This window comes from Hyla sarda, chromosome 8 (assembly GCF_029499605.1).
Source record: "Hyla sarda isolate aHylSar1 chromosome 8, aHylSar1.hap1, whole genome shotgun sequence".
Lineage (NCBI taxonomy): Eukaryota > Metazoa > Chordata > Amphibia > Anura > Hylidae > Hyla > Hyla sarda.
Genome location: NC_079196.1, coordinates 114,040,470 through 114,061,359, shown reverse-complemented (window position 1 = coordinate 114,061,359; position 20,890 = coordinate 114,040,470). Strand labels below are relative to the sequence as shown.

The following is a 20,890-nucleotide window of genomic DNA, read 5'->3' as shown; positions in this document are numbered from 1 at the left end:
AAACAAAATTTACCATCCATTGATGGATGGGAAATCCGCCATGAGGCATTTGTTTTTAGAAACTGCTGCTCACAACCAATGTTGCAATGGAGTGTCTCCATCTGCTGGTGGTATTGGAAAGGCATTAGTGCTATGACGGGGTCTGAAGAAGAAGAAGAAGAAGAAGAAGACGGAAAAAAATATATATAAAAAGAAAAAGAGAGAGAGAGAGAGAGACTGACTTAGTGAGCGAGTGAGTGAGAGAGTGAGAGTGAGTGAGAGTGAATGAGTGAGTGAGTGATTGATAGAGTGAGTGAGTGAGTGAGAACAAATGAGTTAAAGCAAGTGAGTGAGAGAGATCGAATGAATGAAAGTCTGAATGACAGAAAGAAAAAAGGATGAAGAAAGAAGCATGAAGAAAAAAAAATGTATATGGAGTTGCTGACATGAGTGCAATCTACAAAGCCGTTGAGGCTGATCCTCATGGGAGGATTATTGCACCAGGACCCTTAGCACTTTTAAAATGCCATTCAATGCCACGGGCTAGATGTAAACTGCAGATGACCATGTTGTGGTAGTTACCATGGATACCCAAGTGATGTGTGAGCTAACACATAGGCCCAACAGATTCCAAGAAGGCCAGAATCACCAGCGGCACCACCATCGATTGTCAGGTCACCCGGATTCAGCAAATACCAGAGTCCAAAATGATGCAGGTTTATACTGTTAATTTTCAGTTTATCGTTACAGTTGGTGTTATTCCATGTCGGAAGGGACGCAGCTACAGCCAGTGGGGTAACTAGAGACAGGCAGGCAGCTATGTGCAACAAAGGTAGACGTGTTGTTTTCATATGCAGATCTGAAATATTGTCTTATATGCAAGAGGAGGAGTGATGGGGGTTCAGGCAAAAGCCAGGCTATGGATTGCATTGCTAAATGCTCCATCAGAGTGCAATGGTCGCCTGTCCTTTTTTTAAGTGATGATGTGGGTTTAGCCTGTGCTGTATGTATGTATGGGTGGCTGACTGCCACCCACCCAGAAAGTGTATGGGAGGCTGGTTGGCTGCCAGCCTTCCTTCCATTCCTATGAGTAATGTGAGTGCTCATGAAGGGGACATGGTTGGGTCCACCCCTTTCCCGGTTATCCCCTCTAGGCCTTTTGGCTTAGATCAAGTGTAAAAAAAGAAAGGATCTTGCGACAGATCGCATCCTGAGGCACGTTTTTTTTTTGTGTGAATACTTGCACTTGGGTGACTTGTGAGCACATACTGATACATACGTTCCCTATCTGGGGACCATAAATTAAATGGATTTTTGAGAAAGGGAGCTGATTTGGAAGCTTGCTTCTGTCGCCCTATGCATTGACCCGATGTGGCAGTATCTTCGGGTAGTGAACAGTGCACCACCCCATTCCAGTGTTAAACAAGAAAGATTCTCATTTAATCCTCCGTGGGTGAGAATTTGAGTTTGAGAATTGGAGACCAAAATGATGAGTTGCACTGACTGGTTTATGAACGTCTATTCATTTAGCGTTTTAATGACCATGTTTGCACACTGATTGGTGTAAAAAAATAAAATAAAACGAAAAATAATAATCTAGCACACCTGTGCAGGTTTGACATGACATGACAGGTAGCTGTCTTGTGGGTGGTGCTGAATCCTGTTAAATGACATGAGGGTCTCAGGCCTATACACAAGGGTGTGTCATTGCTGTTGCTTGACCATGCATTGGTTTCTGTGGTCAGTGAATGATAAAAACAAAATTTACCATCCATTGATGGATGGGAAATCCGCCATGAGGCATTTGTTTTTAGAAACTGCTGCTCACAACCAATGTTGCAATGGAGTGTCTCCATCTGCTGGTGGTATTGGAAAGGCATTAGTGCTATGACAGGGTCTGAAGAAGAAGAAGAAGAAGACGGAAAAAAATATATATAAAAAGAAAAAGAGAGAGAGAGAGAGAGAGACTGACTTAGTGAGCGAGTGAGTGAGAGAGTGAGAGTGAGTGAGAGTGAATGAGTGAGTGAGTGATTGAGTGAGTGAGTGAGTGAGTGAGAACAAATGAGTTAAAGCAAGTGAGTGAGAGAGATCGAATGAATGAAAGTCTGAATGACAGAAAGAAAAAAGGATGAAGAAAGAAGCATGAAGAAAAAAAAATGTATATGGAGTTGCTGACATGAGTGCAATCTACAAAGCCGTTGAGGCTGATCCTCATGGGAGGATTATTGCACCAGGACCCTTAGCACTTTTAAAATGCCATTCAATGCCACGGGCTAGATGTAAACTGCAGATGACCATGTTGTGGTAGTTACCATGGATACCCAAGTGATGTGTGAGCTAACACATAGGCCCAACAGATTCCAAGAAGGCCAGAATCACCAGCGGCACCACCATCGATTGTCAGGTCACCCGGATTCAGCAAATACCAGAGTCCAAAATGATGCAGGTTTATACTGTTAATTTTCAGTTTATCGTTACAGTTGGTGTTATTCCATGTCGGAAGGGACGCAGCTACAGCCAGTGGGGTAACTAGAGACAGGCAGGCAGCTATGTGCAACAAAGGTAGGCGTGTTGTTTTCATATGCAGATCTGAAATATTGTCTTATATGCAAGAGGAGGAGTGATGGGGGTTCAGGCAAAAGCCAGGCTATGGATTGCATTGCTAAATGCTCCATCAGAGTGCAATGGTCGCCTGTCCTTTTTTTAAGTGATGATGTGGGTTTAGCCTGTGCTGTATGTATGTATGGGTGGCTGACTGCCACCCACCCAGAAAGTGTATGGGAGGCTGGTTGGCTGCCAGCCTTCCTTCCATTCCTATGAGTAATGTGAGTGCTCATGAAGGGGACATGGTTGGGTCCACCCCTTTCCCGGTTATCTCCTCTAGGCCTTTTGGCTTAGATCAAGTGTAAAAAAAGAAAGGATCTTGCGACAGATCGCATCCTGAGGCACGTTTTTTTTTTTGTGTGAATACTTGCACTTGGGTGACTTGTGAGCACATACTGATACATACGTTCCCTATCTGGGGACCATAAATTAAATGGATTTTTGAGAAAGGGAGCTGATTTGGAAGCTTGCTTCTGTCGCCCTATGCATTGACCCGATGTGGCAGTATCTTCGGGTAGTGAACAGTGCACCACCCCATTCCAGTGTTAAACAAGAAAGATTCTCATTTAATCCTCCGTGGGTGAGAATTTGAGTTTGAGAATTGGAGACCAAAATGATGAGTTGCACTGACTGGTTTATGAACGTCTATTCATTTAGCGTTTTAATGACCATGTTTGCACACTGATTGGTGTAAAAAAATAAAATAAAACTAAATAATAATAATCTAGCACACCTGTGCAGGTTTGACATGACATGACAGGTAGCTGTCTTGTGGGTGGTGCTGAATCCTGTTAAATGACATGAGGGTCTCATGCCTATACACAAGGGTGTGTCATTGCTGTTGCTTGACCATGCATTGGTTTCTGTGGTCAGTGAATGATAAAAACAAAATTTACCATCCATTGATGGATGGGAAATCCGCCATGAGGCATTTGTTTTTAGAAACTGCTGCTCACAACCAATGTTGCAATGGAGTGTCTCCATCTGCTGGTGGTATTGGAAAGGCATTAGTGCTATGACAGGGTCTGAAGAAGAAGAAGAAGAAGACGGAAAAAAATATATATAAAAAGAAAAAGAGAGAGAGAGAGAGAGACTGACTTAGTGAGCGAGTGAGTGAGAGAGTGAGAGTGAGTGAGAGTGAATGAGTGAGTGAGTGATTGAGTGAGTGAGTGAGTGAGTGAGTGAGAACAAATGAGTTAAAGCAAGTGAGTGAGAGAGATCGAATGAATGAAAGTCTGAATGACAGAAAGAAAAAAGGATGAAGAAAGAAGCATGAAGAAAAAAAAATGCATATGGAGTTGCTGACATGAGTGCAATCTACAAAGCCGTTGAGGCTGATCCTCATGGGAGGATTATTGCACCAGGACCCTTAGCACTTTTAAAATGCCATTCAATGCCACGGGCTAGATGTAAACTGCAGATGACCATGTTGTGGTAGTTACCATGGATACCCAAGTGATGTGTGAGCTAACACATAGGCCCAACAGATTCCAAGAAGGCCAGAATCACCAGCGGCACCACCATCGATTGTCAGGTCACCCGGATTCAGCAAATACCAGAGTCCAAAATGATGCAGGTTTATACTGTTAATTTTCAGTTTATCGTTACAGTTGGTGTTATTCCATGTCGGAAGGGACGCAGCTACAGCCAGTGGGGTAACTAGAGACAGGCAGGCAGCTATGTGCAACAAAGGTAGGCGTGTTGTTTTCATATGCAGATCTGAAATATTGTCTTATATGCAAGAGGAGGAGTGATGGGGGTTCAGGCAAAAGCCAGGCTATGGATTGCATTGCTAAATGCTCCATCAGAGTGCAATGGTCGCCTGTCCTTTTTTTAAGTGATGATGTGGGTTTAGCCTGTGCTGTATGTATGTATGGGTGGCTGACTGCCACCCACCCAGAAAGTGTATGGGAGGCTGGTTGGCTGCCAGCCTTCCTTCCATTCCTATGAGTAATGTGAGTGCTCATGAAGGGGACATGGTTGGGTCCACCCCTTTCCCGGTTATCCCCTCTAGGCCTTTTGGCTTAGATCAAGTGTAAAAAAAGAAAGGATCTTGCGACAAATCGCATCCTGAGGCACGGTTTTTTTTTTGTGTGAATACTTGCACTTGGGTGACTTGTGAGCACATACTGATACATACGTTCCCTATCTGGGGACCATAAATTAAATGGATTTTTGAGAAAGGGAGCTGATTTGGAAGCTTGCTTCTGTCGCCCTATGCATTGACCCGATGTGGCAGTATCTTCGGGTAGTGAACAGTGCACCACCCCATTCCAGTGTTAAACAAGAAAGATTCTCATTTAATCCTCCGTGGGTGAGAATTTGAGTTTGAGAATTGGAGACCAAAATGATGAGTTGCACTGACTGGTTTATGAACGTCTATTCATTTAGCGTTTTAATGACCATGTTTGCACACTGATTGGTGTAAAAAAATAAAACTAAATAATAATAATCTAGCACACCTGTGCAGGTTTGACATGACATGACAGGTAGCTGTCTTGTGGGTGGTGCTGAATCCTGTTAAATGACATGAGGGTCTCATGCCTATACACAAGGGTGTGTCATTGCTGTTGCTTGACCATGCATTGGTTTCTGTGGTCAGTGAATGATAAAAACAAAATTTACCATCCATTGATGGATGGGAAATCCGCCATGAGGCATTTGTTTTTAGAAACTGCTGCTCACAACCAATGTTGCAATGGAGTGTCTCCATCTGCTGGTGGTATTGGAAAGGCATTAGTGCTATGACAGGGTCTGAAGAAGAAGAAGAAGAAGACGGAAAAAAATATATATAAAAAGAAAAAGAGAGAGAGAGAGAGAGACTGACTTAGTGAGCGAGTGAGTGAGAGAGTGAGTGAGAGTGAATGAGTGAGTGAGTGATTGAGTGAGTGAGTGAATGAGTGAGAACAAATGAGTTAAAGCAAGTGAGTGAGAGAGATCGAATGAATGAAAGTCTGAATGACAGAAAGAAAAAAGGATGAAGAAAGAAGCATGAAGAAAAAAAAATGTATATGGAGTTGCTGACATGAGTGCAATCTACAAAGCCGTTGAGGCTGATCCTCATGGGAGGATTATTGCACCAGGACCCTTAGCACTTTTAAAATGCCATTCAATGCCACGGGCTAGATGTAAACTGCAGATGACCATGTTGTGGTAGTTACCATGGATACCCAAGTGATGTGTGAGCTAACACATAGGCCCAACAGATTCCAAGAAGGCCAGAATCACCAGCGGCACCACCATCGATTGTCAGGTCACCCGGATTCAGCAAATACCAGAGTCCAAAATGATGCAGGTTTATACTGTTAATTTTCAGTTTATCGTTACAGTTGGTGTTATTCCATGTCGGAAGGGACGCAGCTACAGCCAGTGGGGTAACTAGAGACAGGCAGGCAGCTATGTGCAACAAAGGTAGGCGTGTTGTTTTCATATGCAGATCTGAAATATTGTCTTATATGCAAGAGGAGGAGTGATGGGGGTTCAGGCAAAAGCCAGGCTATGGATTGCATTGCTAAATGCTCCATCAGAGTGCAATGGTCGCCTGTCCTTTTTTTAAGTGATGATGTGGGTTTAGCCTGTGCTGTATGTATGTATGGGTGGCTGACTGCCACCCACCCAGAAAGTGTATGGGAGGCTGGTTGGCTGCCAGCCTTCCTTCCATTCCTATGAGTAATGTGAGTGCTCATGAAGGGGACATGGTTGGGTCCACCCCTTTCCCGGTTATCCCCTCTAGGCCTTTTGGCTTAGATCAAGTGTAAAAAAAGAAAGGATCTTGCGACAGATCGCATCCTGAGGCACGTTTTTTTTTGTGTGAATACTTGCACTTGGGTGACTTGTGAGCACATACTGATACATACGTTCCCTATCTGGGGACCATAAATTAAATGGATTTTTGAGAAAGGGAGCTGATTTGGAAGCTTGCTTCTGTCGCCCTATGCATTGACCCGATGTGGCAGTATCTTCGGGTAGTGAACAGTGCACCACCCCATTCCAGTGTTAAACAAGAAAGATTCTCATTTAATCCTCCGTGGGTGAGAATTTGAGTTTGAGAATTGGAGACCAAAATGATGAGTTGCACTGACTGGTTTATGAACGTCTATTCATTTAGCGTTTTAATGACCATGTTTGCACACTGATTGGTGTAAAAAAATAAAATAAAACTAAATAATAATAATCTAGCACACCTGTGCAGGTTTGACATGACATGACAGGTAGTTGTCTTGTGGGTGGTGCTGAATCCTGTTAAATGACATGAGGGTCTCATGCCTATACACAAGGGTGTGTCATTGCTGTTGCTTGACCATGCATTGGTTTCTGTGGTCAGTGAATGATAAAAACAAAATTTACCATCCATTGATGGATGGGAAATCCGCCATGAGGCATTTGTTTTTAGAAACTGCTGCTCACAACCAATGTTGCAATGGAGTGTCTCCATCTGCTGGTGGTATTGGAAAGGCATTAGTGCTATGACAGGGTCTGAAGAAGAAGAAGAAGAAGAAGAAGAAGACGGAAAAAAATATATATAAAAAGAAAAAGAGAGAGAGAGAGAGAGAGACTGACTTAGTGAGCGAGTGAGTGAGAGAGTGAGAGTGAGTGAGAGTGAATGAGTGAGTGAGTGATTGAGTGAGAACAAATGAGTTAAAGCAAGTGAGTGAGAGAGATCGAATGAATGAAAGTCTGAATGACAGAAAGAAAAAAGGATGAAGAAAGAAGCATGAAGAAAAAAAAATGTATATGGAGTTGCTGACATGAGTGCAATCTACAAAGCCGTTGAGGCTGATCCTCATGGGAGGATTATTGCACCAGGACCCTTAGCACTTTTAAAATGCCATTCAATGCCACGGGCTAGATGTAAACTGCAGATGACCATGTTGTGGTAGTTACCATGGATACCCAAGTGATGTGTGAGCTAACACATAGGCCCAACAGATTCCAAGAAGGCCAGAATCACCAGCGGCACCACCATCGATTGTCAGGTCACCCGGATTCAGCAAATACCAGAGTCCAAAATGATGCAGGTTTATACTGTTAATTTTCAGTTTATCGTTACAGTTGGTGTTATTCCATGTCGGAAGGGACGCAGCTACAGCCAGTGGGGTAACTAGAGACAGGCAGGCAGCTATGTGCAACAAAGGTAGGCGTGTTGTTTTCATATGCAGATCTGAAATATTGTCTTATATGCAAGAGGAGGAGTGATGGGGGTTCAGGCAAAAGCCAGGCTATGGATTGCATTGCTAAATGCTCCATCAGAGTGCAATGGTCGCCTGTCCTTTTTTTAAGTGATGATGTGGGTTTAGCCTGTGCTGTATGTATGTATGGGTGGCTGACTGCCACCCACCCAGAAAGTGTATGGGAGGCTGGTTGGCTGCCAGCCTTCCTTCCATTCCTATGAGTAATGTGAGTGCTCATGAAGGGGACATGGTTGGGTCCACCCCTTTCCCGGTTATCCCCTCTAGGCCTTTTGGCTTAGATCAAGTGTAAAAAAAGAAAGGATCTTGCGACAGATCGCATCCTGAGGCACGTTTTTTTTTGTGTGAATACTTGCACTTGGGTGACTTGTGAGCACATACTGATACATACGTTCCCTATCTGGGGACCATAAATTAAATGGATTTTTGAGAAAGGGAGCTGATTTGGAAGCTTGCTTCTGTCGCCCTATGCATTGACCCGATGTGGCAGTATCTTCGGGTAGTGAACAGTGCACCACCCCATTCCAGTGTTAAACAAGAAAGATTCTCATTTAATCCTCCGTGGGTGAGAATTTGAGTTTGAGAATTGGAGACCAAAATGATGAGTTGCACTGACTGGTTTATGAACGTCTATTCATTTAGCGTTTTAATGACCATGTTTGCACACTGATTGGTGTAAAAAAATAAAATAAAACTAAATAATAATAATCTAGCACACCTGTGCAGGTTTGACATGACATGACAGGTAGCTGTCTTGTGGGTGGTGCTGAATCCTGTTAAATGACATGAGGGTCTCATGCCTATACACAAGGGTGTGTCATTGCTGTTGCTTGACCATGCATTGGTTTCTGTGGTCAGTGAATGATAAAAACAAAATTTACCATCCATTGATGGATGGGAAATCCGCCATGAGGCATTTGTTTTTAGAAACTGCTGCTCACAACCAATGTTGCAATGGAGTGTCTCCATCTGCTGGTGGTATTGGAAAGGCATTAGTGCTATGACAGGGTCTGAAGAAGAAGAAGAAGAAGACGGAAAAAAATATATATAAAAAGAAAAAGAGAGAGAGAGAGAGAGACTGACTTAGTGAGCGAGTGAGTGAGAGAGTGAGAGTGAGTGAGAGTGAATGAGTGAGTGAGTGATTGAGTGAGTGAGTGAGTGAGAACAAATGAGTTAAAGCAAGTGAGTGAGAGAGATCGAATGAATGAAAGTCTGAATGACAGAAAGAAAAAAGGATGAAGAAAGAAGCATGAAGAAAAAAAAATGTATATGGAGTTGCTGACATGAGTGCAATCTACAAAGCCGTTGAGGCTGATCCTCATGGGAGGATTATTGCACCAGGACCCTTAGCACTTTTAAAATGCCATTCAATGCCACGGGCTAGATGTAAACTGCAGATGACCATGTTGTGGTAGTTACCATGGATACCCAAGTGATGTGTGAGCTAACACATAGGCCCAACAGATTCCAAGAAGGCCAGAATCACCAGCGGCACCACCATCGATTGTCAGGTCACCCGGATTCAGCAAATACCAGAGTCCAAAATGATGCAGGTTTATACTGTTAATTTTCAGTTTATCGTTACAGTTGGTGTTATTCCATGTCGGAAGGGACGCAGCTACAGCCAGTGGGGTAACTAGAGACAGGCAGGCAGCTATGTGCAACAAAGGTAGGCATGTTGTTTTCATATGCAGATCTGAAATATTGTCTTATATGCAAGAGGAGGAGTGATGGGGGTTCAGGCAAAAGCCAGGCTATGGATTGCATTGCTAAATGCTCCATCAGAGTGCAATGGTCGCCTGTCCTTTTTTTAAGTGATGATGTGGGTTTAGCCTGTGCTGTATGTATGTATGGGTGGCTGACTGCCACCCACCCAGAAAGTGTATGGGAGGCTGGTTGGCTGCCAGCCTTCCTTCCATTCCTATGAGTAATGTGAGTGCTCATGAAGGGGACATGGTTGGGTCCACCCCTTTCCCGGTTATCCCCTCTAGGCCTTTTGGCTTAGATCAAGTGTAAAAAAAGAAAGGATCTTGCGACAGATCGCATCCTGAGGCACGTTTTTTTTTGTGTGAATACTTGCACTTGGGTGACTTGTGAGCACATACTGATACATACGTTCCCTATCTGGGGACCATAAATTAAATGGATTTTTGAGAAAGGGAGCTGATTTGGAAGCTTGCTTCTGTCGCCCTATGCATTGACCCGATGTGGCAGTATCTTCGGGTAGTGAACAGTGCACCACCCCATTCCAGTGTTAAACAAGAAAGATTCTCATTTAATCCTCCGTGGGTGAGAATTTGAGTTTGAGAATTGGAGACCAAAATGATGAGTTGCACTGACTGGTTTATGAACGTCTATTCATTTAGCGTTTTAATGACCATGTTTGCACACTGATTGGTGTAAAAAAATAAAACTAAATAATAATAATCTAGCACACCTGTGCAGGTTTGACATGACAGGTAGCTGTCTTGTGGGTGGTGCTGAATCCTGTTAAATGACATGAGGGTCTCATGCCTATACACAAGGGTGTGTCATTGCTGTTGCTTGACCATGCATTGGTTTCTGTGGTCAGTGAATGATAAAAACAAAATTTACCATCCATTGATGGATGGGAAATCCGCCATGAGGCATTTGTTTTTAGAAACTGCTGCTCACAACCAATGTTGCAATGGAGTGTCTCCATCTGCTGGTGGTATTGGAAAGGCATTAGTGCTATGACAGGGTCTGAAGAAGAAGAAGAAGAAGACGGAAAAAAATATATATAAAAAGAAAAAGAGAGAGAGAGAGAGAGACTGACTTAGTGAGCGAGTGAGTGAGAGAGTGAGTGAGAGTGAATGAGTGAGTGAGTGATTGAGTGAGTGAGTGAATGAGTGAGAACAAATGAGTTAAAGCAAGTGAGTGAGAGAGATCGAATGAATGAAAGTCTGAATGACAGAAAGAAAAAAGGATGAAGAAAGAAGCATGAAGAAAAAAAAATGTATATGGAGTTGCTGACATGAGTGCAATCTACAAAGCCGTTGAGGCTGATCCTCATGGGAGGATTATTGCACCAGGACCCTTAGCACTTTTAAAATGCCATTCAATGCCACGGGCTAGATGTAAACTGCAGATGACCATGTTGTGGTAGTTACCATGGATACCCAAGTGATGTGTGAGCTAACACATAGGCCCAACAGATTCCAAGAAGGCCAGAATCACCAGCGGCACCACCATCGATTGTCAGGTCACCCGGATTCAGCAAATACCAGAGTCCAAAATGATGCAGGTTTATACTGTTAATTTTCAGTTTATCGTTACAGTTGGTGTTATTCCATGTCGAAAGGGACGCAGCTACAGCCAGTGGGGTAACTAGAGACAGGCAGGCAGCTATGTGCAACAAAGGTAGGCGTGTTGTTTTCATATGCAGATCTGAAATATTGTCTTATATGCAAGAGGAGGAGTGATGGGGGTTCAGGCAAAAGCCAGGCTATGGATTGCATTGCTAAATGCTCCATCAGAGTGCAATGGTCGCCTGTCCTTTTTTTAAGTGATGATGTGGGTTTAGCCTGTGCTGTATGTATGTATGGGTGGCTGACTGCCACCCACCCAGAAAGTGTATGGGAGGCTGGTTGGCTGCCAGCCTTCCTTCCATTCCTATGAGTAATGTGAGTGCTCATGAAGGGGACATGGTTGGGTCCACCCCTTTCCCGGTTATCCCCTCTAGGCCTTTTGGCTTAGATCAAGTGTAAAAAAAGAAAGGATCTTGCGACAGATCGCATCCTGAGGCACGTTTTTTTTTGTGTGAATACTTGCACTTGGGTGACTTGTGAGCACATACTGATACATACGTTCCCTATCTGGGGACCATAAATTAAATGGATTTTTGAGAAAGGGAGCTGATTTGGAAGCTTGCTTCTGTCGCCCTATGCATTGACCCGATGTGGCAGTATCTTCGGGTAGTGAACAGTGCACCACCCCATTCCAGTGTTAAACAAGAAAGATTCTCATTTAATCCTCCGTGGGTGAGAATTTGAGTTTGAGAATTGGAGACCAAAATGATGAGTTGCACTGACTGGTTTATGAACGTCTATTCATTTAGCGTTTTAATGACCATGTTTGCACACTGATTGGTGTAAAAAAATAAAATAAAACTAAATAATAATAATCTAGCACACCTGTGCAGGTTTGACATGACATGACAGGTAGCTGTCTTGTGGGTGGTGCTGAATCCTGTTAAATGACATGAGGGTCTCATGCCTATACACAAGGGTGTGTCATTGCTGTTGCTTGACCATGCATTGGTTTCTGTGGTCAGTGAATGATAAAAACAAAATTTACCATCCATTGATGGATGGGAAATCCGCCATGAGGCATTTGTTTTTAGAAACTGCTGCTCACAACCAATGTTGCAATGGAGTGTCTCCATCTGCTGGTGGTATTGGAAAGGCATTAGTGCTATGACAGGGTCTGAAGAAGAAGAAGAAGAAGACGGAAAAAAATATATATAAAAAGAAAAAGAGAGAGAGAGAGAGAGACTGACTTAGTGAGCGAGTGAGTGAGAGAGTGAGAGTGAGTGAGAGTGAATGAGTGAGTGAGTGATTGAGTGAGTGAGTGAGTGAGAACAAATGAGTTAAAGCAAGTGAGTGAGAGAGATCGAATGAATGAAAGTCTGAATGACAGAAAGAAAAAAGGATGAAGAAAGAAGCATGAAGAAAAAAAAATGTATATGGAGTTGCTGACATGAGTGCAATCTACAAAGCCGTTGAGGCTGATCCTCATGGGAGGATTATTGCACCAGGACCCTTAGCACTTTTAAAATGCCATTCAATGCCACGGGCTAGATGTAAACTGCAGATGACCATGTTGTGGTAGTTACCATGGATACCCAAGTGATGTGTGAGCTAACACATAGGCCCAACAGATTCCAAGAAGGCCAGAATCACCAGCGGCACCACCATCGATTGTCAGGTCACCCGGATTCAGCAAATACCAGAGTCCAAAATGATGCAGGTTTATACTGTTAATTTTCAGTTTATCGTTACAGTTGGTGTTATTCCATGTCGGAAGGGACGCAGCTACAGCCAGTGGGGTAACTAGAGACAGGCAGGCAGCTATGTGCAACAAAGGTAGGCGTGTTGTTTTCATATGCAGATCTGAAATATTGTCTTATATGCAAGAGGAGGAGTGATGGGGGTTCAGGCAAAAGCCAGGCTATGGATTGCATTGCTAAATGCTCCATCAGAGTGCAATGGTCGCCTGTCCTTTTTTTAAGTGATGATAAGGGTTTAGCCTGTGCTGTATGTATGTATGGGTGGCTGACTGCCACCCACCCAGAAAGTGTATGGGAGGCTGGTTGGCTGCCAGCCTTCCTTCCATTCCTATGAGTAATGTGAGTGCTCATGAAGGGGACATGGTTGGGTCCACCCCTTTCCCGGTTATCCCCTCTAGGCCTTTTGGCTTAGATCAAGTGTAAAAAAAGAAAGGATCTTGCGACAGATCGCATCCTGAGGCACGTTTTTTTTTGTGTGAATACTTGCACTTGGGTGACTTGTGAGCACATACTGATACATACGTTCCCTATCTGGGGACCATAAATTAAATGGATTTTTGAGAAAGGGAGCTGATTTGGAAGCTTGCTTCTGTCGCCCTATGCATTGACCCGATGTGGCAGTATCTTCGGGTAGTGAACAGTGCACCACCCCATTCCAGTGTTAAACAAGAAAGATTCTCATTTAATCCTCCGTGGGTGAGAATTTGAGTTTGAGAATTGGAGACCAAAATGATGAGTTGCACTGACTGGTTTATGAACGTCTATTCATTTAGCGTTTTAATGACCATGTTTGCACACTGATTGGTGTAAAAAAATAAAATAAAACTAAATAATAATAATCTAGCACACCTGTGCAGGTTTGACATGACATGACAGGTAGCTGTCTTGTGGGTGGTGCTGAATCCTGTTAAATGACATGAGGGTCTCATGCCTATACACAAGGGTGTGTCATTGCTGTTGCTTGACCATGCATTGGTTTCTGTGGTCAGTGAATGATAAAAACAAAATTTACCATCCATTGATGGATGGGAAATCCGCCATGAGGCATTTGTTTTTAGAAACTGCTGCTCACAACCAATGTTGCAATGGAGTGTCTCCATCTGCTGGTGGTATTGGAAAGGCATTAGTGCTATGACAGGGTCTGAAGAAGAAGAAGAAGAAGAAGAAGACGGAAAAAAATATATATAAAAAGAAAAAGAGAGAGAGAGAGAGACTGACTTAGTGAGCGAGTGAGTGAGAGAGTGAGAGTGAGTGAGAGTGAATGAGTGAGTGAGTGATTGAGTGAGTGAGTGAGTGAGTGAGAACAAATGAGTTAAAGCAAGTGAGTGAGAGAGATCGAATGAATGAAAGTCTGAATGACAGAAAGAAAAAAGGATGAAGAAAGAAGCATGAAGAAAAAAAAATGTATATGGAGTTGCTGACATGAGTGCAATCTACAAAGCCGTTGAGGCTGATCCTCATGGGAGGATTATTGCACCAGGACCCTTAGCACTTTTAAAATGCCATTCAATGCCACGGGCTAGATGTAAACTGCAGATGACCATGTTGTGGTAGTTACCATGGATACCCAAGTGATGTGTGAGCTAACACATAGGCCCAACAGATTCCAAGAAGGCCAGAATCACCAGCGGCACCACCATCGATTGTCAGGTCACCCGGATTCAGCAAATACCAGAGTCCAAAATGATGCAGGTTTATACTGTTAATTTTCAGTTCATCGTTACAGTTGGTGTTATTCCATGTCGGAAGGGACGCAGCTACAGCCAGTGGGGTAACTAGAGACAGGCAGGCAGCTATGTGCAACAAAGGTAGGCGTGTTGTTTTCATATGCAGATCTGAAATATTGTCTTATATGCAAGAGGAGGAGTGATGGGGGTTCAGGCAAAAGCCAGGCTATGGATTGCATTGCTAAATGCTCCATCAGAGTGCAATGGTCGCCTGTCCTTTTTTTAAGTGATGATGTGGGTTTAGCCTGTGCTGTATGTATGTATGGGTGGCTGACTGCCACCCACCCAGAAAGTGTATGGGAGGCTGGTTGGCTGCCAGCCTTCCTTCCATTCCTATGAGTAATGTGAGTGCTCATGAAGGGGACATGGTTGGGTCCACCCCTTTCCCGGTTATCCCCTCTAGGCCTTTTGGCTTAGATCAAGTGTAAAAAAAGAAAGGATCTTGCGACAGATCGCATCCTGAGGCACGTTTTTTTTTGTGTGAATACTTGCACTTGGGTGACTTGTGAGCACATACTGATACATACGTTCCCTATCTGGGGACCATAAATTAAATGGATTTTTGAGAAAGGGAGCTGATTTGGAAGCTTGCTTCTGTCGCCCTATGCATTGACCCGATGTGGCAGTATCTTCGGGTAGTGAACAGTGCACCACCCCATTCCAGTGTTAAACAAGAAAGATTCTCATTTAATCCTCCGTGGGTGAGAATTTGAGTTTGAGAATTGGAGACCAAAATGATGAGTTGCACTGACTGGTTTATGAACGTCTATTCATTTAGCGTTTTAATGACCATGTTTGCACACTGATTGGTGTAAAAAAATAAAACTAAATAATAATAATCTAGCACACCTGTGCAGGTTTGACATGACATGACAGGTAGCTGTCTTGTGGGTGGTGCTGAATCCTGTTAAATGACATGAGGGTCTCATGCCTATACACAAGGGTGTGTCATTGCTGTTGCTTGACCATGCATTGGTTTCTGTGGTCAGTGAATGATAAAAACAAAATTTACCATCCATTGATGGATGGGAAATCCGCCATGAGGCATTTGTTTTTAGAAACTGCTGCTCACAACCAATGTTGCAATGGAGTGTCTCCATCTGCTGGTGGTATTGGAAAGGCATTAGTGCTATGACAGGGTCTGAAGAAGAAGAAGAAGAAGACGGAAAAAAATATATATAAAAAGAAAAAGAGAGAGAGAGAGAGAGACTGACTTAGTGAGCGAGTGAGTGAGAGAGTGAGAGTGAGTGAGAGTGAATGAGTGAGTGAGTGATTGAGTGAGTGAGTGAGTGAGTGAGAACAAATGAGTTAAAGCAAGTGAGTGAGAGAGATCGAATGAATGAAAGTCTGAATGACAGAAAGAAAAAAGGATGAAGAAAGAAGCATGAAGAAAAAAAAATGTATATGGAGTTGCTGACATGAGTGCAATCTACAAAGCCGTTGAGGCTGATCCTCATGGGAGGATTATTGCACCAGGACCCTTAGCACTTTTAAAATGCCATTCAATGCCACGGGCTAGATGTAAACTGCAGATGACCATGTTGTGGTAGTTACCATGGATACCCAAGTGATGTGTGAGCTAACACATAGGCCCAACAGATTCCAAGAAGGCCAGAATCACCAGCGGCACCACCATCGATTGTCAGGTCACCCGGATTCAGCAAATACCAGAGTCCAAAATGATGCAGGTTTATACTGTTAATTTTCAGTTTATCGTTACAGTTGGTGTTATTCCATGTCGGAAGGGACGCAGCTACAGCCAGTGGGGTAACTAGAGACAGGCAGGCAGCTATGTGCAACAAAGGTAGGCGTGTTGTTTTCATATGCAGATCTGAAATATTGTCTTATATGCAAGAGGAGGAGTGATGGGGGTTCAGGCAAAAGCCAGGCTATGGATTGCATTGCTAAATGCTCCATCAGAGTGCAATGGTCGCCTGTCCTTTTTTTAAGTGATGATGTGGGTTTAGCCTGTGCTGTATGTATGTATGGGTGGCTGACTGCCACCCACCCAGAAAGTGTATGGGAGGCTGGTTGGCTGCCAGCCTTCCTTCCATTCCTATGAGTAATGTGAGTGCTCATGAAGGGGACATGGTTGGGTCCACCCCTTTCCCGGTTATCCCCTCTAGGCCTTTTGGCTTAGATCAAGTGTAAAAAAAGAAAGGATCTTGCGACAGATCGCATCCTGAGGCACGTTTTTTTTTGTGTGAATACTTGCACTTGGGTGACTTGTGAGCACATACTGATACATACGTTCCCTATCTGGGGACCATAAATTAAATGGATTTTTGAGAAAGGGAGCTGATTTGGAAGCTTGCTTCTGTCGCCCTATGCATTGACCCGATGTGGCAGTATCTTCGGGTAGTGAACAGTGCACCACCCCATTCCAGTGTTAAACAAGAAAGATTCTCATTTAATCCTCCGTGGGTGAGAATTTGAGTTTGAGAATTGGAGACCAAAATGATGAGTTGCACTGACTGGTTTATGAACGTCTATTCATTTAGCGTTTTAATGACCATGTTTGCACACTGATTGGTGTAAAAAAATAAAATAAAACTAAATAATAATAATCTAGCACACCTGTGCAGGTTTGACATGACATGACAGGTAGCTGTCTTGTGGGTGGTGCTGAATCCTGTTAAATGACATGAGGGTCTCATGCCTATACACAAGGGTGTGTCATTGCTGTTGCTTGACCATGCATTGGTTTCTGTGGTCAGTGAATGATAAAAACAAAATTTACCATCCATTGATGGATGGGAAATCCGCCATGAGGCATTTGTTTTTAGAAACTGCTGCTCACAACCAATGTTGCAATGGAGTGTCTCCATCTGCTGGTGGTATTGGAAAGGCATTAGTGCTATGACAGGGTCTGAAGAAGAAGAAGAAGAAGACGGAAAAAAATATATATAAAAAGAAAAAGAGAGAGAGAGAGAGAGACTGACTTAGTGAGCGAGTGAGTGAGAGAGTGAGAGTGAGTGAGAGTGAATGAGTGAGTGAGTGATTGAGTGAGTGAGTGAGTGAGAACAAATGAGTTAAAGCAAGTGAGTGAGAGAGATCGAATGAATGAAAGTCTGAATGACAGAAAGAAAAAAGGATGAAGAAAGAAGCATGAAGAAAAAAAAATGTATATGGAGTTGCTGACATGAGTGCAATCTACAAAGCCGTTGAGGCTGATCCTCATGAGAGGATTATTGCACCAGGACCCTTAGCACTTTTAAAATGCCATTCAATGCCACGGGCTAGATGTAAACTGCAGATGACCATGTTGTGGTAGTTACCATGGATACCCAAGTGATGTGTGAGCTAACACATAGGCCCAACAGATTCCAAGAAGGCCAGAATCACTAGCGGCACCACCATCGATTGTCAGGTCACCCGGATTCAGCAAATACCAGAGTCCAAAATGATGCAGGTTTATACTGTTAATTTTCAGTTTATCGTTACAGTTGGTGTTATTCCATGTCGGAAGGGACGCAGCTACAGCCAGTGGGGTAACTAGAGACAGGCAGGCAGCTATGTGCAACAAAGGTAGGCGTGTTGTTTTCATATGCAGATCTGAAATATTGTCTTATATGCAAGAGGAGGAGTGATGGGGGTTCAGGCAAAAGCCAGGCTATGGATTGCATTGCTAAATGCTCCATCAGAGTGCAATGGTCGCCTGTCCTTTTTTTAAGTGATGATGTGGGTTTAGCCTGTGCTGTATGTATGTATGGGTGGCTGACTGCCACCCACCCAGAAAGTGTATGGGAGGCTGGTTGGCTGCCAGCCTTCCTTCCATTCCTATGAGTAATGTGAGTGCTCATGAAGGGGACATGGTTGGGTCCACCCCTTTCCCAGTTATCCTCTCTAGGCCTTTTGGCTTAGATCAAGTGTAAAAAAAGAAAGGATCTTGCGACAGATCGCATCCTGAGGCACGTTTTTTTTTTTGTGTGAATACTTGCACTTGGGTGACTTGTGAGCACATACTGATACATACGTTCCCTATCTGGGGACCATAAATTAAATGGATTTTTGAGAAAGGGAGCTGATTTGGAAGCTTGCTTCTGTCGCCCTATGCATTGACCCGATGTGGCAGTATCTTCGGGTAGTGAACAGTGCACCACCCCATTCCAGTGTTAAACAAGAAAGATTCTCATTTAATCCTCCGTGGGTGAGAATTTGAGTTTGAGAATTGGAGACCAAAATGATGAGTTGCACTGACTGGTTTATGAACGTCTATTCATTTAGCGTTTTAATGACCATGTTTGCACACTGATTGGTGTAAAAAAATAAAATAAAACTAAATAATAATAATCTAGCACACCTGTGCAGGTTTGACATGACATGACAGGTAGCTGTCTTGTGGGTGGTGCTGAATCCTGTTAAATGACATGAGGGTCTCATGCCTATACACAAGGGTGTGTCATTGCTGTTGCTTGACCATGCATTGGTTTCTGTGGTCAGTGAATGATAAAAACAAAATTTACCATCCATTGATGGATGGGAAATCCGCCATGAGGCATTTGTTTTTAGAAACTGCTGCTCACAACCAATGTTGCAATGGAGTGTCTCCATCTGCTGGTGGTATTGGAAAGGCATTAGTGCTATGACAGGGTCTGAAGAAGAAGAAGAAGAAGACGGAAAAAAATATATATAAAAAGAAAAAGAGAGAGAGAGAGAGAGACTGACTTAGTGAGCGAGTGAGTGAGAGAGTGAGAGTGAGTGAGAGTGAATGAGTGAGTGAGTGATTGAGTGAGTGAGTGAGTGAGTGAGAACAAATGAGTTAAAGCAAGTGAGTGAGAGAGATCGAATGAATGAAAGTCTGAATGACAGAAAGAAAAAAGGATGAAGAAAGAAGCATGAAGAAAAAAAAATGTATATGGAGTTGCTGACATGAGTGCAATCTACAAAGCCGTTGAGGCTGATCCTCATGGGAGGATTATTGCACCAGGACCCTTAGCACTTTTAAAATGCCATTCAATGCCACGGGCTAGATGTAAACTGCAGATGACCATGTTGTGGTAGTTACCATGGATACCCAAGTGATGTGTGAGCTAACACATAGGCCCAACAGATTCCAAGAAGGCCAGAATCACCAGCGGCACCACCATCGATTGTCAGGTCACCCGGATTCAGCAAATACCAGAGTCCAAAATGATGCAGGTTTATACTGTTAATTTTCAGTTTATCGTTACAGTTGGTGTTATTCCATGTCGGAAGGGACGCAGCTACAGCCAGTGGGGTAACTAGAGACAGGCAGGCAGCTATGTGCAACAAAGGTAGGCGTGTTGTTTTCATATGCAGATCTGAAATATTGTCTTATATGCAAGAGGAGGAGTGATGGGGGTTCAGGCAAAAGCCAGGCTATGGATTGCATTGCTAAATGCTCCATCAGAGTGCAATGGTCGCCTGTCCTTTTTTTAAGTGATGATGTGGGTTTAGCCTGTGCTGTATGTATGTATGGGTGGCTGACTGCCACCCACCCAGAAAGTGTATGGGAGGCTGGTTGGCTGCCAGCCTTCCTTCCATTCCTATGAGTAATGTGAGTGCTCATGAAGGGGACATGGTTGGGTCCACCCCTTTCCCGGTTATCCCCTCTAGGCCTTTTGGCTTAGATCAAGTGTAAAAAAAGAAAGGATCTTGCGACAGATCGCATCCTGAGGCACGTTTTTTTTTGTGTGAATACTTGCACTTGGGTGACTTGTGAGCACATACTGATACATACGTTCCCTATCTGGGGACCATAAATTAAATGGATTTTTGAGAAAGGGAGCTGATTTGGAAGCTTGCTTCTGTCGCCCTATGCATTGACCCGATGTGGCAGTATCTTCGGGTAGTGAACAGTGCACCACCCCATTCCAGTGTTAAACAAGAAAGATTCTCATTTAATCCTCCGTGGGTGAGAATTTGAGTTTGAGAATTGGAGACCAAAATGATGAGTTGCACTGACTGGTTTATGAACGTCTATTCATTTAGCGTTTTAATGACCATGTTTGCACACTGATTGGTGTAAAAAAATAAAATAAAACTAAATAATAATAATCTAGCACACCTGTGCAGGTTTGACATGACATGACAGGTAGCTGTCTTGTGGGTGGTGCTGAATCCTGTTAAATGACATGAGGGTCTCATGCCTATACACAAGGGTGTGTCATTGCTGTTGCTTGACCATGCATTGGTTTCTGTGGTCAGTGAATGATAAAAACAAAATTTACCATCCATTGATGGATGGGAAATCCGCCATGAGGCATTTGTTTTTAGAAACTGCTGCTCACAACCAATGTTGCAATGGAGTGTCTCCATCTGCTGGTGGTATTGGAAAGGCATTAGTGCTATGACAGGGTCTGAAGAAGAAGAAGAAGAAGACGGAAAAAAATATATAT

At 43.4% G+C, this 20,890-nt stretch overlaps 12 pseudogenes; all 12 read left to right on the top strand.

Moving 5' to 3' along the window:
- The first annotated feature begins 1,122 nt into the window (after nucleotides 1-1,122).
- On the top strand, nucleotides 1,123-1,387 carry LOC130287968 (U2 spliceosomal RNA; annotated as a pseudogene).
- Nucleotides 1,388-2,852: 1,465 nt separating this feature from the next.
- On the top strand, nucleotides 2,853-3,118 carry LOC130288672 (U2 spliceosomal RNA; annotated as a pseudogene).
- Nucleotides 3,119-4,586: 1,468 nt separating this feature from the next.
- On the top strand, nucleotides 4,587-4,852 carry LOC130288375 (U2 spliceosomal RNA; annotated as a pseudogene).
- Nucleotides 4,853-6,305: 1,453 nt separating this feature from the next.
- Nucleotides 6,306-6,569, top strand: LOC130286378 (U2 spliceosomal RNA; annotated as a pseudogene).
- A 1,459-nt stretch (nucleotides 6,570-8,028) lies between these two features.
- On the top strand, nucleotides 8,029-8,292 carry LOC130286376 (U2 spliceosomal RNA; annotated as a pseudogene).
- Nucleotides 8,293-9,752: 1,460 nt separating this feature from the next.
- Nucleotides 9,753-10,016, top strand: LOC130286375 (U2 spliceosomal RNA; annotated as a pseudogene).
- Nucleotides 10,017-11,464: 1,448 nt separating this feature from the next.
- On the top strand, nucleotides 11,465-11,728 carry LOC130286374 (U2 spliceosomal RNA; annotated as a pseudogene).
- Nucleotides 11,729-13,188: 1,460 nt separating this feature from the next.
- Nucleotides 13,189-13,452, top strand: LOC130286373 (U2 spliceosomal RNA; annotated as a pseudogene).
- A 1,468-nt stretch (nucleotides 13,453-14,920) lies between these two features.
- On the top strand, nucleotides 14,921-15,184 carry LOC130286372 (U2 spliceosomal RNA; annotated as a pseudogene).
- Nucleotides 15,185-16,643: 1,459 nt separating this feature from the next.
- On the top strand, nucleotides 16,644-16,907 carry LOC130286371 (U2 spliceosomal RNA; annotated as a pseudogene).
- A 1,460-nt stretch (nucleotides 16,908-18,367) lies between these two features.
- On the top strand, nucleotides 18,368-18,633 carry LOC130289249 (U2 spliceosomal RNA; annotated as a pseudogene).
- Nucleotides 18,634-20,097: 1,464 nt separating this feature from the next.
- LOC130286370 (U2 spliceosomal RNA) lies at nucleotides 20,098-20,361 on the top strand (annotated as a pseudogene).
- The last annotated feature ends 529 nt before the right edge of the window (nucleotides 20,362-20,890 follow it).